At 50.2% G+C, this 17,312-nt stretch overlaps 5 non-coding genes across 5 annotated transcripts; 2 read left to right on the top strand and 3 right to left on the bottom strand.

Moving 5' to 3' along the window:
* Positions 1-313: 313 nt before the first annotated feature.
* LOC138228102 (U1 spliceosomal RNA) lies at positions 314-477 on the bottom strand. The gene has a single exon (XR_011185198.1). It is a non-coding gene; the product is annotated as a U1 spliceosomal RNA (small nuclear RNA).
* A 1,914-nt stretch (positions 478-2,391) lies between these two features.
* LOC138228120 (U1 spliceosomal RNA) lies at positions 2,392-2,555 on the bottom strand. Its single transcript, XR_011185216.1, has one exon. It is a non-coding gene; the product is annotated as a U1 spliceosomal RNA (small nuclear RNA).
* A 1,788-nt stretch (positions 2,556-4,343) lies between these two features.
* LOC138228202 (5S ribosomal RNA) lies at positions 4,344-4,462 on the top strand. Its single transcript, XR_011185288.1, has one exon. It is a non-coding gene; the product is annotated as a 5S ribosomal RNA (ribosomal RNA).
* Positions 4,463-5,098: 636 nt separating this feature from the next.
* On the bottom strand, positions 5,099-5,262 carry LOC138228113 (U1 spliceosomal RNA). The gene has a single exon (XR_011185209.1). It is a non-coding gene; the product is annotated as a U1 spliceosomal RNA (small nuclear RNA).
* A 1,807-nt stretch (positions 5,263-7,069) lies between these two features.
* On the top strand, positions 7,070-7,188 carry LOC138228380 (5S ribosomal RNA). Its single transcript, XR_011185460.1, has one exon. It is a non-coding gene; the product is annotated as a 5S ribosomal RNA (ribosomal RNA).
* The last annotated feature ends 10,124 nt before the right edge of the window (positions 7,189-17,312 follow it).

The following is a 17,312-nucleotide window of genomic DNA, read 5'->3' as shown; positions in this document are numbered from 1 at the left end:
ACCGAGCAATCAGAAAACGGGTGAAACTGTCTTTAGACTCAGCATACAGTACCGAGGCCCCCCATGACCAAATAAAGGCTAACCTCGATAATCAGCCTAAAGAACGCAGACTACAGCAAAACGACTGACTTTGAAAAGGGAATGAACGTCCGGAAGGAGTAGTGGAACTAGCTTGAGATGCTTCTCCGGACCCCTAACTAAAAGCCAGCGAGAACCAGCAGCGGCGTCCACTCCTGTCGAACCGGGATCCTTCCGCAGCCACGCAGCTCGTGGTGTCCTAACCCTCCCGTATCTGATTTTGGACCAAGCACATCAGGGGAGAGCGCGAACGCAGTCCCCCACTACCAGAAATTATGCAGTCGAGATTCCCACATTTGGGGAATTCGCAGGGGTCAGCACAGCCGGAGTGCAATGGCCAAGCCTCGCCCTGGGTGAACCTCCTTCTTGATCAAGGTATCTCCCCTGCCAGGTAAGTATGAGTTAAACAGGCCCCTGCAAGCGGCCCGCACCCACAGCACAAATCGCGCAGCCTAGGCCACCTCCTCGCCCCGCACGCCACCGCCTCCTGCTGGGCCCACTCTTTCACACACTCACACGCCACACTAACACTCAAAAGTGTGGGCAAAACGAGAAAACGAGCGCGCCGTTTCCTACACATCTGCAGTCGCCGTTGCGCATTCGCAGCATGTCCCGGGATGCAATTCGGCCTCATTTGCATATCTCCAGACCGGCAGATCGCCACGCAAGCTCGCGACGTGCGCCTGCCACACACCGAACAAACCTTTTCAGCAATTTCCAAAAAACGGGCCTGCTCGCCTGCCCACAAGGCTCCGTCTCTTACCTGCTCTCCAGAGCCTGCTGCCTTCTGTGCTTTTCTCTCGGCACCGCTGCAGTGCACACAACTCCTGCAGCGGGAGGGGGGGAGAAAGTTCCCGCGCTCCGCCGCAGGGAAGGCTCGCTCCGTGCGCACACGTCCTTTCGATGCCAGTCCAACAAGTGCTCCGCATTAGCTGCGTCGGGGCTCCGGCGTGTCGCACCTCACCTCACCTAGCACTGCCCCCTCCTTGAATGTCTGCCCCTGGGCATGCCCTGCTCTCCTCCGCCTTATCTTACCGCGTGTGAGCACCGACAATGGCCACAATGCCGGGGAATGGCACCTGTAAAGTGTTAATTGGGGCACAGGAACAGCCCGTCTCGTCTCGGGGGGGCCGGCTTCAGAGACAATACAGCAAACACAGCGGGGCTAGGGAAGAAGACGACACCACACATGCGGGTACATTCAGCTCCGGCGGGAACGAGACATTTGTCGGTCTTTTCAAGTGCCGAGAGCCGAGCAATCCTTCACTTGTATCGTTTCTCCCCGGTGACTAGATCTGGCCCTGCGACTCTCGACTGGGCTCACCCCCGGGGCAGCCCAGAAGGTGTGAGCCTGGCCGGCACCCGGATGGGAGATTCCACCCCGGAAAAGCTCCGGTTGCTGCTGCTCCTGCAAGAGGTGTGACTGGGACCAGTAGGGAGCGCTCACCCTGCGGGCTGTGTGGCTCTCTTACGCCCCAGCCTCCTGATGGCGACACTCTGCTGCACAAACAGGCGCCGTCCTTCGGGGGAGGCGTCAAACCGAGGTCCCGACCCTCTTTGGCCATTAGGAAACCCCAGGGCGTCTCTCGAGATTGTCTTATCTCGGAAGCTAAGCAGCGTCGGGCCTGGTTAGTACTTGGATGGGAGACTGCCTGGGAATACCAGGTGCTGTAAGCTTTTGCTCTCCCGGCCAGCAGGGGTCGCCGTTGGTGCCGTAGGCTTTGGGAGGAAAACCTGCAGGATGGAAAGGTGATCTATAGCCTCATCTCTAGAGATGTTTTGTTGCTGTGGCATGTGTGTGACCCATATTCCAAAAAAAAAACCCGTCTGTAAAACGAATATCGAAGCTGCCTCTAAATCTGCAAATGAAGATGAATCGATAAAGCACTCGTTTTTCGTATAACTAGACATATATTCATTTGTTACCGATTTCATTCATTGAGCACGGATACAATAGAGGTACAGCCATTCACTGTTTGACATATCTGCACTGGTACAGAACTGAGCAATCAGAAAACGGGTGAAACTGTCTTTAGACTCAGCATACAGTACCGAGGCCCCCCATGACCAAATAAAGGCTAACCTCGATAATCAGCCTAAAGAACGCAGACTACAGCAAAACGACTGACTTTGAAAAGGGAATGAACGTCCGGAAGGAGTAGTGGAACTAGCTTGAGATGCTTCTCCGGACCCCTAACTAAAAGCCAGCGAGAACCAGCAGCGGCGTCCACTCCTGTCGAACCGGGATCCTTCCGCAGCCACGCAGCTCGTGGTGTCCTAACTCTCCCGTATCTGATTTTGGACCAAGCACATCAGGGGAGAGCACGAACGCAGTCCCCCACTACTAGAAATTATGCAGTCGAGATTCCCACATTTGGGGAATTCGCAGGGGTCAGCACAGCTGGAGTGCAATGGCCGAGCCTCGCCCTGGGTGAACCTCCTTCTTGATCAAGGTATCTCCCCTGCCAGGTAAGTATGAGTTAAACAGGCCCCTGCAAGCGGCCCGCACCCACAGCACAAATCCCGCAGCCTAGGCCACCTCCTCGCCCCGCACGCCACCGCCTCCTGCTGGGCCCACTCTTTCACACACTCACACGCCACACTAACACTCAAAAGTGTGGGCAAAACGAGAAAACGAGCGCGCCGTTTCCTACACATCTGCAGTCGCCGTTGCGCATTCGCAGCATGTCCCGGGATGCAATTCGGCCTCATTTGCATAACTCCAGACCGGCAGATCGCCACGCAAGCTCGCGACGTGCGCCTGCCACACACCGAACAAACCTTTTCAGCAATTTCCAAAAAACGGGCCTGCTCGCCTGCCCACAAGGCTCCGTCTCTTACCTGCTCTCCAGAGCCTGCTGCCTTCTGTGCTTTTCTCTCGGCACCGCTGCAGTGCACACAACTCCTGCAGCGGGAGGGGGGGAGAAAGTTCCCGCGCTCCGCCGCAGGGAAGGCTCGCTCCGTGCGCACACGTCCTTTCGATGCCAGTCCAACAAGTGCTCCGCATTAGCTGCGTCGGGGCTCCGGCGTGTCGCACCTCACCTCACCTCGCCCTGCCCCCTCCTTGAATGTCTGCCGCTGGGCATGCCCCGCTCTCCTCCGCCTTATCTTATCGCGTGTGAGCACCGACAATGGCCACAATGCCGGGGAATGGCACCTGTAAAGTGTTAATTGGGGCACAGGAACAGCCCGTCTCGTCTCGGGGGGGCCGGCTTCAGAGACAATACAGCAAACACAGCGGGGCGGGGGAAGAAGACGACACCACACATGCGGGTACATTCAGCTCCGGCGGGAACGAGACATTTGTCGGTCTTTTCAAGTGCCGAGAGCCGAGCAATCCTTCACTTGTATCGTTTCTCCCCGGTGACTAGATCTGGCCCTGCGACTCTCGACCGGGCTCACCCCCGGGGCAGCCCAGCAGGTGTGAGCCTGGCCGGCACCCGGATGGGAGATTCCACCCCGGAAAAGCTCCGGTTGCTGCTGCTCCTGCAAGAGGTGTGACTGGGTCCAGTAGGGAGCGCTCACCCTGCGGGCTGTGTGGCTCTCTTACGCCCCAGCCTCCTGATGGCGACACTCTGCTGCACAAACAGAGGTCAAACCGAGGTCCCGACCCTCCTTGGCCATTAGGAAACCCCAGGGCGTCTCTCAAAAAGAGACGCCGGGGGTGTCCCTCTGGTGTTAGTGCTCCCCTTTACCCATCAGTCGGGGTCTCCTCCTAATCCCCGTCTCACCTGTAACAATCAATGACGAGGCCCCCCTGTCCGTGAGATTTAGTACTCGCGCAAGAGACCGGGGGCAGAGCGCGAACGCGGTCCCCCGCCCCCCACAAAGTGCGCGCTCCGGGTTCCCTCTCGGGGCCCTGCAACACAGCGGAAGAGCAGCGAGAAGGAGCCTCTTGCTCTGACGCCGCAAGGCCACAAGAGGGCGGAGGCGCCGCGCGCCCGGCCGACGTGTTGGACCGGTGCGCTTTACGTGCTGAAATAAACACGCGAAAGCCCCGAAATGTTTCCAGAGTGCTGTGCACTGGAGGTTTTTGTCTGGTGAAGACTTGCCTGGTGCTCCTCCGTGCAGATTGTTTGTCCTCCTCCAGTGCGGGACGAGCCAACACAAGGGAGCGCATTCGCCAACATCCAGGCACGCAATGCGATTTGGAAAGCAGCTCCTTTCCAAAGAGTTGCACACGAACGATCCTTCAGTCCCGCTCGGGGGGCACGGAACCCCCGCCACACACAGCTTCAAGTAGCGAGTCAGGCGCCGGGGCTTTCGCTTATGGCCACACCACCCTGAACACGCCCGATCTCGTCTGATCTCGGAAGCTAAGCAGCGTTGGGCCTGGTTAGTACTTGGATGGGAGACTGCCTGGGAATACCAGGTGCTGTAAGCTTTTGCTCTCCCGGCCAGCAGGGGTCGCCGTTGGTGCCGTAGGCTTTGGGAGGAAAACCTGCAGGATGGAAAGGTGATCTATAGCCTCATCTCTAGAGATGTTTTGTTGCTGTGGCATGTGTGGGACCCATATTCCAAAAAAAAAACCCGTCTGTAAAACGAATATCGAAGCTGCCTCTAAATCTGCAAATGAAGATGAGTCGATAAACCACTCGTTTTTCGTATAACTAGACATATATTCATTTGTTACCGATTTCATTCATTGAGCACGGATACAATAGAGGTACAGCCATTCACTGTTTGACATGTCTGCACTGGTACAGAACCGAGCAATCAGAAAACGGGTGAAACTGTCTTTAGACTCAGCATACAGTACCGAGGCCCCCCATGACCAAATAAAGGCTAACCTCGATAATCAGCCTAAAGAACGCAGACTACAGCAAAACGACTGACTTTGAAAAGGGAATGAACGTCCGGAAGGAGTAGTGGAACTAGCTTGAGATGCTTCTCCGGACCCCTAACTAAAAGCCAGCGAGAACCAGCAGCGGCGTCCACTCCTGTCGAACCGGGATCCTTCCGCAGCCACGCAGCTCGTGGTGTCCTAACCCTCCCGTATCTGATTTTGGACCAAGCACATCAGGGGAGAGCGCGAACGCAGTCCCCCACTTCTAGAAATTATGCAGTCGAGATTCCCACATTTGGGGAATTCGCAGGGGTCAACACAGCCGGAGTGCAATGGCCGAGCCTCGCCCTGGGTGAACCTCCTTCTTGATCAAGGTATCTCCCCTGCCAGGTAAGTATGAGTTAAACAGGCCCCTGCAAGCGGCCCGCACCCACAGCACAAATCGCGCAGCCTAGGCCACCTCCTCGCCCCGCACGCCACCGCCTCCTGCTGGGCCCACTCTTTCACACACTCACACGCCACACTAACACTCAAAAGTGTGGGCAAAACGAGAAAACGAGCGCGCCGTTTCCTACACATCTGCAGTCGCCGTTGCGCATTCGCAGCATGTCCCGGGATGCAATTCGGCCTCATTTGCATAACTCCAGACCGGCAGATCGCCACGCAAGCTCGCGACGTGCGCCTGCCACACACCGAACAAACCTTTTCAGCAATTTCCAAAAAACGGGCCTGCTCGCCTGCCCACAAGGCTCCGTCTCTTACCTGCTCTCCAGAGCCTGCTGCCTTCTGTGCTTTTCTCTCGGCACCGCTGCAGTGCACACAACTCCTGCAGCGGGAGGGGGGGAGAAAGTTCCCGCGCTCCGCCGCAGGGAAGGCTCGCTCCGTGCGCACACGTCCTTTCGATGCCAGTCCAACAAGTGCTCCGCATTAGCTGCGTCGGGGCTCCGGCGTGTCGCACCTCACCTCACCTCGCACTGCCCCCTCCTTGAATGTCTGCCGCTGGGCATGCCCCGATCTCCTCCGCCTTATCTTATCGCGTGTGAGCACCGACAATGGCCACAATGCCGGGGAATGGCACCTGTAAAGTGTTAATTGGGGCACAGGAACAGCCCGTCTCGTCTCGGGGGGGCCGGCTTCAGAGACAATACAGCAAACACAGCGGGGCGGGGGAAGAAGACGACACCACACATGCGGGTACATTCAGCTCCGGCGGGAACGAGACATTTGTCGGTCTTTTCAAGTGCCGAGAGCCGAGCAATCCTTCACTTGTATCGTTTCTCCCCGGTGACTAGATCTGGCCCTGCGACTCTCGACTGGGCTCACCCCCGGGGCAGCCCAGCAGGTGTGAGCCTGGCCGGCACCCGGATGGGAGATTCCACCCCGGAAAAGCTCCGGTTGCTGCTGCTCCTGCAAGAGGTGTGACTGGGACCAGTAGGGAGCGCTCACCCTGCGGGCTGTGTGGCTCTCTTACGCCCCAGCCTCCTGATGGCGACACTCTGCTGCACAAACAGGCGCCGTCCTTCGGGGGAGGCGTCAAACCGAGGTCCCGACCCTCCTTGGCCATTAGGAAACCCCAGGGCGTCTCTCAAAAAGAGACGCCGGGGGTGTCCCTCTGGTGTTAGTGCTCCCCTTTACCCATCAGTCGGGGTCTCCTCCTAATCCCCGTCTCACCTGTAACAATCAATGACGAGGCCCCCCTGTCCGTGAGATTTAGTACTCGCGCAAGAGACCGGGGGCAGAGCGCGAATGCGGTCCCCCGCCCCCCACAAAGTGCGCGCTCCGGGTTCCCTCTCGGGGCCCTGCAACACAGCGGAAGGGCAGCGAGAAGGAGCCTCTTGCTCTGACGCCGCAAGGCCACAAGAGGGCGGAGGCGCCGCGCGCCCGGCCGACGTGTTGGACCGGTGCGCTTTACGTGCTGAAATAAACACGCGAAAGCCCCGAAATGTTTCCAGAGTGCTGTGCACTGGAGGTTTTTGTCTGGTGAAGACTTGCCTGGTGCTCCTCCGTGCAGATTGTTTGTCCTCCTCCAGTGCGGGACGAGCCAACACAAGGGAGCGCATTCGCCAACATCCAGGCACGCAATGCGATTTGGAAAGCAGCTCCTTTCCAAAGAGTGGCACACGAACGATCCTTCAGTCCCGCTCGGGGAGCACGGAACCCCCGCCACACACAGCTTCAAGTAGCGAGTCAGGCGCTGAGGCTTTCGCTTACGGCCACACCACCCTGAACACGCCCGATCTCGTCTGATCTTGGAAGCTAAGCAGCGTCGGGCCTGGTTAGTACTTGGATGGGAGACTGCCTGGGAATACCAGGTGCTGTAAGCTTTTGCTCTCCCGGCCAGCAGGGGTCGCCGTTGGTGCCGTAGGCTTTGGGAGGAAAACCTGCAGGATGGAAAGGTGATCTATAGCCTCATCTCTAGAGATGTTTTGTTGCTGTGGCATGTGTGTGACCCATATTCAAAAAAAAAACCCGTCTGTAAAACGAATATCGAAGCTGCCTCTAAATCTGCAAATGAAGATGAGTCGATAAACCACTCGTTTTTCGTATAACTAGACATATATTCATTTGTTACCGATTTCATTCATTGAGCACGGATACAATAGAGGTACAGCCATTCACTGTTTGACATGTCTGCACTGGTACAGAACCGAGCAATCAGAAAACGGGTGAAACTGTCTTTAGACTCAGCATACAGTACCGAGGCCCCCCATGACCAAATAAAGGCTAACCTCAATAATCAGCCTAAAGAACGCAGACTACAGCAAAACGACTGACTTTGAAAAGGGAATGAACGTCCGGAAGGAGTAGTGGAACTAGCTTGAGATGCTTCTCCGGACCCCTAACTAAAAGCCAGCGAGAACCAGCAGCGGCGTCGACTCCTTTCGAACCGGGATCCTTCCGCAGCCACGCAGCTCGTGGTGTCCTAACCCTCCCGTATCTGATTTTGGACCAAGCACATCAGGGGAGAAAGCGAACGCAGTCCCCCACTACCAGAAATTATGATTCCCACATTTGGGGAATTCGCAGGGGTCAGCACAGCCGGAGTGCAATGGCCGAGCCTCGCCCTGGGTGAACCGATTTCGATTTTTAAGAACTTTATTTTCTTTTCACAAAAAAATACAGGACATCACAAATCAGAAAGCTTTACATTAATATACATACTTAAAACAGTATATATGATCACATCTCATTACATTTTGACACGGTAACAGTTACATAGCAACAATTTTCTTTTTTTCTGGTGCAAATCACATTCTTTACTTAAACTTGATAATGTTTTTCACAGTTTCTTGAGATATTGACCTATGCTCTCTATTTCCCACAGATTTTCTGCTTCCTCCCTCCCTTCTCTCCACAGATCTCTGAGGTAATAGTTCTCTCGGGTGATGAACAGGGCCAGGCTACCTGCTGCCTTGACTGGGATCTTGATGCCTTTGAACAGCCCCATGTTCCTCACTCTCCACAGGGCAACTTTCCCACTGTTCACCACGGCCCAGATCCTGTCAAACACGTCAGGAGGAAGTTTGACAGGAGAGATGCCGTATATGACGAAAGCAGCGGTCAGGGTAAATTGGGGCGAGAGAGCCAGCAACCAATCTTCAAACTGTGCCCAGAAGGCCTAAGCAAAAAAGCAGGACCACAGGAGATGGGATACAGTCTCCTCCTCGCCGCAGCCCACCCTAACGCAGCGAGGGCTGGGGGTGAGGCCCCTACGGTACAAGAAAGTTCGTACCGGTAAGCACTGGTGGACGACACTCCAGGCTAAATCTCTGTGAATGTTGCACAGAAACTTAGAGGATGTGTGTTTCCACACCTTCCTTGTTTGGGCTGATGTTAAAATGCCCACATGGGTCTGCCTATTGTTCTGGGGTGCAACGAAATCTTCCAGTTTTTGGACGCTGACATCTCGGAGGGGAATATGGCCAATTGGGTGAGATCTTAGAAAACTTTTAACTGTCCCATAAATTGCAGGGCATGTGTCAGAGAGTGGGACGTCCAGCTTGGGTCTGACACCCCACACTCTGAACACCTCCCTACCTACCCAGAGCCTGGAAAAATAAGTCCAGGTACGCGCTGCAGGTGCTGTTGCAAAGCCTCTCAGCACAGAGGCCAGGAAAATGCACAGCAGCTTCGTAGCAATATCTGGGACAGACTTCCCCCCTGAGGGTAGCGGCCTGTACATTATTTCCCTTCTGAGTCTTTCCTGCTTCCCACCCCATAGAAATTGAAACATCAATCTCCTCATCACCGCCGCAACACGGTGTGGGATTGGGAAGGTAGAAGCCAGAAAATTCAAGACAGGCAAGAGCTCGGCTTTGATGACCAGCACCTTCCCTGTCATGGTGAGGTCTCGGTCCTTCCATTGCATCAGTTTTTTGTTTAAGATTGGCAATTTGTTCTGCCAATTTACTGTTCCCATCTCTTCTCCAAAATACACCCCCAGGACCTTAATTCTCTTCTCTTGCAGCCTGAGATCATGTCCTTCTTTTGGCTCCCTCCAGTTCTGATAAAAAATCTCACTCTTAGATTTGTTAATTTTTGCGGAGGAAGCCAAAGAGAAACGATCACAGCACTGCAGAGCTCTGCTAATTGAGGCATTGTCAGAGAGGAGCAGGGTGACGTCATCCATGTATAGAGATGTCTTTACCTCTCCTCCCCCACTTCCAGGCACTGGTATCCCATTAATGGCCTGATCCTGGCGCAAGGCACAGGCTAAGGGCTCCATAGCCAAAACGCATAACAAGGGGGATAATGGGCAGCCCTGCCTCACCCCTGAACAGACTTCAAAGGGGCGTGATCTATTGCCATTAACCATGACTCTGCTGTTGCTACCTGTGTACAGCAGGTTAATCCACTTTCTCATGATGGGGCCAAACTTCATGTGCTCAAGTCCCGATGTTAAGTACTGCCGGTTTAGGCGGTCAAAGGCCTTTTCTAGGTCTACACCTAAAATGCAAAGAGGGAGGGAGCGATCCTCAGAGTACAGACAGACATCCCTCAACAAGGCCAGGTTGTCGCTCATCAGGCGTCCTGCTATCCCACAAGTCTGTTCTTTCCCTACCAGTGAGGCCACTACATTTTGTAGGTGCAGGAAAAGGGCTTTGGACAGGATCTTAGTGTCCACGCCTAACAGGCTGAGGGGTCTCCAGTTCTTTATGTCATTTTTTGCTCCTTTCTTAAACAAGAGAGAGATAGTGCCTTCTCTTAAGGAGTCAGGCAGCAATTCTGTCTTATATCTTTCCTCGAATAGGACCAGTAGCGGATCCTGAAGCAGATCCCAAAAGGTGCAATAAAATTCTTTAGGGAGCCCGTCAGCACCTGGAGTTTTCCCCTTCTGTAAGCTCTCCATAGCCTGTCTCAGCTCTTCTACTGTCAAATCCCTCTCAAGTACTTCCCTATCTTCTTCACTCAAAACGTTTTCTAGCTTTGAGGTAAAAAAATGAATTTCTTCATCCTTTACCTCTGTAGAGCTGTACAGTCTTGAGTAGAAGGCCTTGGTGCAGGAGAGGATAGCACTCGGCTCTGTTCTCTCTCGTCCCTCCTCATCAACTACACTTTCCATGACAGACTTGGAGGCTACCACTTTCCTGAAAAAGAAGCGAGTACACTTCTCATTTTCTTCCAAGAACTGCACTCTGCCTCTTAACAGCACTCCTCGACTACTTTCTTCGGCTATGCTCCGGATGTCCTTTTTTAAAAGGGTGATATCCTCGAGCACATCGAAGCCACTGTGCAGCATCGTGTAGAGACGCTGCAGCTGCCTCTGTTTCCTGGCTAGCACTCCTCTCCGTCTGGCAGCAGCCTTCCTTCCCTCAGCCATGAAAAAGGTCTTTGTCCTCATCTTCACCTCCTCCCACCACTCTCCTACTGACCCGTACAGACACTGCAAGGACAGCCACTGTGATAGTTTCTCCTTGTAGCGGGATACTACCCCCTCGTTCTCTAGCAGCTTTGTGTTGAGTTTCCAGAGGCCTGGGCCAAAGACAGTCCCGCCCTGGAGTTCCACTCTACACCCTAAAGCCTGATGATCTGAGAAGAAGACAGGCTGAAGAGTGACCCCAACAACTTTCACTCTCTCTGAGACAAAGCAATAGTCAATTCTGGAGCTGCTATTCCTCCCTGACCATGCATATCCTGCTGTTGTGGGATATATACATCTATATGTGTCTGAGAGTTTAAAGTCTTGAACTAAGTTTTGCAGGGCCAGTGAGCTGGAATCCAATTTTATCGGAGAGCTAGACTGCCTGTCTGTGTGCTCTAAGATACAATTAAAATCCCCTCCCACTATCACGTCTGTGCTACTTAACAATAGGGGAGAGAGTGCCTTGAGTAGCTCCACCCTTCCTCCCACGTCAGTAGGACAATACACATTGATTAGCCGCAGGTTAACGGTCCCCCATTCCACATCCACACACAGCAACCTGCCATCTATGACCCTCTGAATACTTTTTAACCAGAGAAACCAGAGTGCGTGGCTGCACAGCTGCAGGAGCCCAGACCGCCTTCAAAGCCTCTGCGGTGCCGGTCGTGGTTGGCAATGCACCTGGCCTTACAAACTAGCCAGTGGGGCCCGTTCAGCCCCGGGCTCATCGCCTGCGGCTCTCGGCTTGTGGGCGTGCCCAATCCGTGCGATAACTCGGAAAACACCCGGCCACACTGTGTCGGAAACAACGCACTGTAAGGCACCTTGAAGCGTGCACCCCCAACATTCTTCTTTGCACATCTGTGAAAGGTAAACTCTTGAGCAAACTCTGAACCAGCTCTAAGGAAACTAATCCGATTAGACGTTACTTTGACTCATCCTTTAAGGGACCCTTGATAATTGGAGAAATCAATGATTTCGAATGAATTCTGTATGCGTCAAAAGACAGCTATACACAGAAAACATGCAGGACACTGCTCATGATGTTTCCCGAGCCGAAACACAGTGCGTTTTTCCAAGCCATCTGACAAAGCCCGCCCACTGAAAACTGCAGCAGATCGTGTAAAGACGTTCAACTTTGTAACTACTGCACGCACAGGAAGCAGAATAAATTCCTCTTTTCAAACTGTCAAAGGTTTGCTTTGCGAACGCTGCAGGACATCGCAAAATCTCTTTTGAACGGGGACAAACGATTTCTTATGGGGCGCAGTAAGTACAGACGTTTAAAAAGCTCCACTCATGCCGACGATGCAGCATGAAGAAGCGCAACCTAACGTTTGACAGACAAAAGCCGGGCGCCGCTACGAGCAATATGAAATCAAACTGACAGCACACGGCGTTTCGCGCTGACTCAAAAGTGATCTCGACAGACGCTGTTCTCTGCATAACACTGAAAGAGCTAAAGAGCGTTTCTGTTGAGACGTAACCCAGTGGGCAAAAGATGTATAATATACGTCTATTAAACGCATACCTTAGACGTCTAAATGTGGTCTGCAATTCGTCTAGAATGAAATTCTAATATACGTCTATTGTTATACGTCAATTATACGTCTATGATTAGATGTTCATTATACGTAAATGGTTGGAGTTCTATTATACGGATAAATTTAGAGGACTATTATACATATATGGTAGGAGTTCCGGATAACTTTAGAGGACTATTCTACGTATATGGTTGGAGGTCTATTATACGGATAACTTTAGAGGTCTATTATACGTATATGGTTGGAGGTCTATTATACGGATAACTTTAGAGGTCTATTATATGTATATGGTTAGAGGTCTATTATACGGATAACTTTAGAGGTCTATTATACGTATATGGGTAGAGGTCTATTATACATCAAAGTTAGGTTTTACAGGTGTAGAAACTAGTAAATCAACCCAATGATTTGGTTTAGAAATTTATTCTGAAAATACACATTCACACCTGAAAAATATGTATTTCAAATTATACATTGTATACAATCAATCAACAATCAACATATGGGCAATAATCATAAAAAACACAACTAGTCTTAAACTTCAGCTACAAATTCTGGTAATATGGCAATATACAGTATAGTAACGGCAAACACAAACTAATTACATTAACACACTAACTCAAAACCACATTTTGATTCAAATATACATTTTAAAATGTACAACTTCTATATTTCCAAGAAAAAAAATATTACAATGGAAGTTAAGACGATTTTTGTCCACTATTTGCAAACCCTGTGTAATTGTCCTAACAGTTAGAACCAAAAACCTAGTATTTTCAGTGTCCAGATCTCCTGGCCCCCTGCCTTGCATATGCATTCTTCAAGTAACACATTGCGTGCTCCTTATTTTTTTCTGCTGATTTAGGGCGGGACTTCAGCACCGCAGCTAGGAGAAAATTATATAATATTACTTCCCAAATTAATGATGATTAATATCTTCTTTAGTATAATCTAAAAAATGAACGGTTTACTAAGCTCAAAGCTGAAATAAATGTATAAAATTTGGCTTGCATCATAGAAGTTGAGCAATAAAGTCTGTCCTAATTAAAGAGTACCCAAAGTTTGAAAGTACAACATAGAATAAGAATAGAGAAACGGCAGAACGATTTAGTGTCATCTTCCCCATTCACACCATTCCCCATTTCGAATGAATTCTGTATGCGTTAAAAGACAGCTATACACAGAAAACATGCAGGACACTGCTCACGATGTTTGCCGAGCCGAAACACAGTGCGTTTTTCCAAGCCATTTGACAACGCCCGCCCACTGAAAACTGCAGCAGATCGTGTAAAGACGTTCAACTTTGTAACTACTGCACGCACAGGAAGCAGAATAAATTCCTCTTTTCAAACTGTCAAAGGTTTGCTTTGCGAACGCTGCAGGACATCGCACAACCTCTTTTGAATGGGGACAAACGATTTCTTATGGGGCGCAGTAAGTACAGACGTTTAAAAAGCTCCACTATTTTTATGTGCCATTTTTTGCTTATTCACTTACTATTTTAATCAAAATAATATTAAGAAAGATCTGTATGTATTCAGATAGTATTATTATTGTTCATACTTACTCGTCAAAAGAGGATTGCTGAGATATTTGCGGATATACTTCTACGTTTGAAAAACGTGTCCAAAATGGTGACCAACGAATACTAGCAATGCATTGTGGTATATAACCGGAAAATATGCTGGGTTCGATATTTTCTCAATGTATGCGTTTATTAATGTTGTCGATATTATGGTTGAAATTTAACATTGATAATACATCGCGGCTATGTGCCCCCTGCTATGAGCTGATGTGCAATTTTAACGCATGCAGTTAGTAAGGATCGGTCACTGTTGTATGGTATTATATACAGTATAATGACATTATGGAATAGGATGGGGACAGGCCTGGCATCACGGGGGGAGGGAGGAATGTCGCCCCTTCAGTTTTGGGCAAAAAGATGTACCTAACTTACCTAGGAGTATACGGCACTCTGCACAGTGTACGAAGTAATTTTCGCAGTAATTAATTTATTATATTTACTATATTTATTATACACGTGTAAATTAATTACTGCGAAAATAATTTACTTCGAACACTGTGCAGAGTGCCGTATACTCCTAGTTGCGGCACACACGATACATACAGTAAAAAGCCTCAGGCACTGTGTTAGATGTGTTTTCGACGTTATATATGCGTTTATTAATGTCGTCGATTTTACGGTTGCAATTCGACTTTGATTATACGTCGAGGCGACGTATATATACGTATAGCCGTATTTTCGCCGTTAATATACGTATATTCGACGAATCAGTGCCCACTGGGTAAACTCTTCAGCAAACTCTGAACCAGCTCTAAGGAAACTAATCCGATTAGACGTTACTTTGACTCATCTTTTTACGCTAGGGTTAGGGTTAGCATTCCCACGCTACTTAGACACTTTGTTTACGCTCAGTGCTTGATTTTGGGAACTTCAGGACGAGTGGGAATTTTCTCCTATCTGTCAATTCTGTTTTGTTTTGGAGACTCTTGGCTGCCTATGTTGTACTGTGCAGCGTGAAGGAAACATTTTCCAAAACTGTGTCAGCTCAAAAGTTGTAAGAAAACCTCTCCAGCTGCTTTAACTCTCTTCATTTTTGTCATTTAATGAGACACTCGATGTATAACTGGAGCCTCACATATGCAAATGGTGAGGCTCCAGTTCGACACCCAGTTCAATACCACTTTACAGTAAATGACAAAAGCATGGCAGACTGTGCCGGACCGGCAGATTACTTCAGCTTATTTTTACCATATTAAACAATGGAAATCCAACCACTTGCATTTGTGACACTTGATTTTGGCTGCACCTAAGACACTCTTAAATCTTCAAACACATTTCTCTTCTCCCGCAACACTCTTGTCTGTCGGCGCTATGTGGCAGCGTAGCATGACAACCCATCTCACCACGGAAAGGAACCTAACAGCTTTGGTAAGAGAGGAGAAAAGGACCTGGCCCGTACGCGGCTCAAACCCGCAACCTTGGCGTTACTAGCACCACCATCTAACCAACTGAGCTAACCGACCTCACAACAGTGGTCCTCTCTGTGCTGCAAAAAATCAAGCTCAGGGAATTTCTTTTGTCCTTTGAATAGAAAGCCGTGTAATTCAGTGTACGGGCTTTCTCGTGCAGTTTCATAGTTCTTGTAACCCAAATCCTACACTGGCCTGAAGTGCCCCCCCATTTCACAGCATTTTTCATCTGATTTAAAATGTACCTAAAGGAGAAGCATTATTGAAGACCATCAATTACCAAGAGCTTTTGTCAAAGGTTTTGGTGGTCATTTTTAATGACCACAGAGCACTATGACCTCGGTTTTACATCTCATCCAAAAGACAGCGCCCTTTTTCCAACACAGCTTCTCCATCACTATATTGGGACATTGGGACCCGTACAGACCTCAGAGTGAGCGCCCATTAACACCACTTCCAGCTGGAAGCTTTGTTTTTCCCTGTAGCTCACCCTCATCCTGGTACTGACCTGGCTCACACCTGCTTAGCTTCAGTGGGTTTTCAGTTGCGAGTTGCAAAAGTTGGGATACAAGTGTAGCGGCAATGCTTGTTAATAAGACAGAATTAAGCGTTGGTATGCTGTCCTAAATGAAGCCCCATCTCACCCCCCATCTCTGTGGTGCAGCCACAGAGAAAGTATTCATGCAGACTGATTTAAGTTGTTTTCTTTTGATAGGGAACAGCTCCCAGACAGAGATGCACTTAGCTAAGCCTGGCTATCATGATCAATGGTCATCCATTGGCGCCTATCTGTCTAGGGAGTGCTGAATGGACATCTGGACTGCATTCTTAAGTGTCAAGAGTAAGTGACTTATATCTCACCTTGACCAACCAATCAGGGACTGGCAGGGCGTGGTAATACCACGTGGGTCTCCAATGCCCGCCAAACTCTCAACCAATCAGCACACATCTGTGTCTTGGTCAAAAAGGGAGCGCAAGCTCAGATCGGGGCTCTCCTTGGCCATTTTCGCGCATCCTCAGAGACAATCACGTGACAACTGCTGTTGTCTGCATAGGGACTTGGACTTTGTTCTAAGCGCGAGGCCAAGCATCCCGTACGTACTCAGAATTCTACTAACGTGAATGCTCCGTTTGATCAACGGCAGCCTACAGTTGGACCCTCGTCGACAACCTGAATAGCTTATTCAGAAGCAGCGCTGGACCGGGAACGAACCAGTTTCTTCCCAGGCAAAAGAGTGACTTGTGAGGACTCGCGGTCACACTCTGTGCATAGAGACTTTCTACTAGCCAGCCGGACTGCTGGTAGATCCCCTCGGAGCAACGACTGCCCTGCGCGCCGCAGTCAGATTCCTCCGCCCGTCCTACTCCGAGCTGCACCTTGACTGGTTGGCTGGTAGCCAGAGGACGCCGACACAACGCCCATTGGACAACCGCTGGAACAGAGGCTGCAACAGAGCTTGTCAGCTGGTTTGGTGTTCGTGCCGGGAAATTCCAAATCCATACACAGTGGATAAGTTAACCCCATGTTCTACATTGCGTCTCGAGAATTCAATTGTACCTCAACACAAGTTGTTATCAATTTAATTCATGAGTAATGTATTTACTTCCGAGTTTAGAGTAACAATGGGTAATAACACTGATTAGCGATTTGGTAACCGAACGATATATATTGACATATATTCTCTGTTGTGTATCTCTTTGTGTTTGCATCTCTTCGAGATTATATATCTTGTATATTGATAACCCTCACAGTAAGGTCTGCCGCTCGTATCCAGGCAGACTAGTATATGTTTGGTGCACAATTTATATTAATAAATGTATCTCGTGTATTGAACCCGTGTGTGTGCGTTGTTAGTTGTTCTGGCGATTGATTTTCTAAAAGCCCCAACGAACAACCTCGTGATTACTGCTACAATTAATAAGTGTCTCAGTAAACCCATCAAACCACTACATTTAATGGCGTCCCTGGGTGGGCGAGTTTAGAATGAAATGAGACTCAATCGCACAGAATAACTGATGTTGCTGTGAGTTCAAGTTCAGCACAGCA

This window comes from Lepisosteus oculatus, unplaced genomic scaffold (assembly GCF_040954835.1).
Source record: "Lepisosteus oculatus isolate fLepOcu1 unplaced genomic scaffold, fLepOcu1.hap2 HAP2_SCAFFOLD_40, whole genome shotgun sequence".
Classification (NCBI taxonomy): Eukaryota; Metazoa; Chordata; class Actinopteri; order Semionotiformes; family Lepisosteidae; genus Lepisosteus; species Lepisosteus oculatus.
Note: the sequence above shows the minus strand (reverse complement) of the source record. Positions and strands in the feature narration are given on the sequence as shown.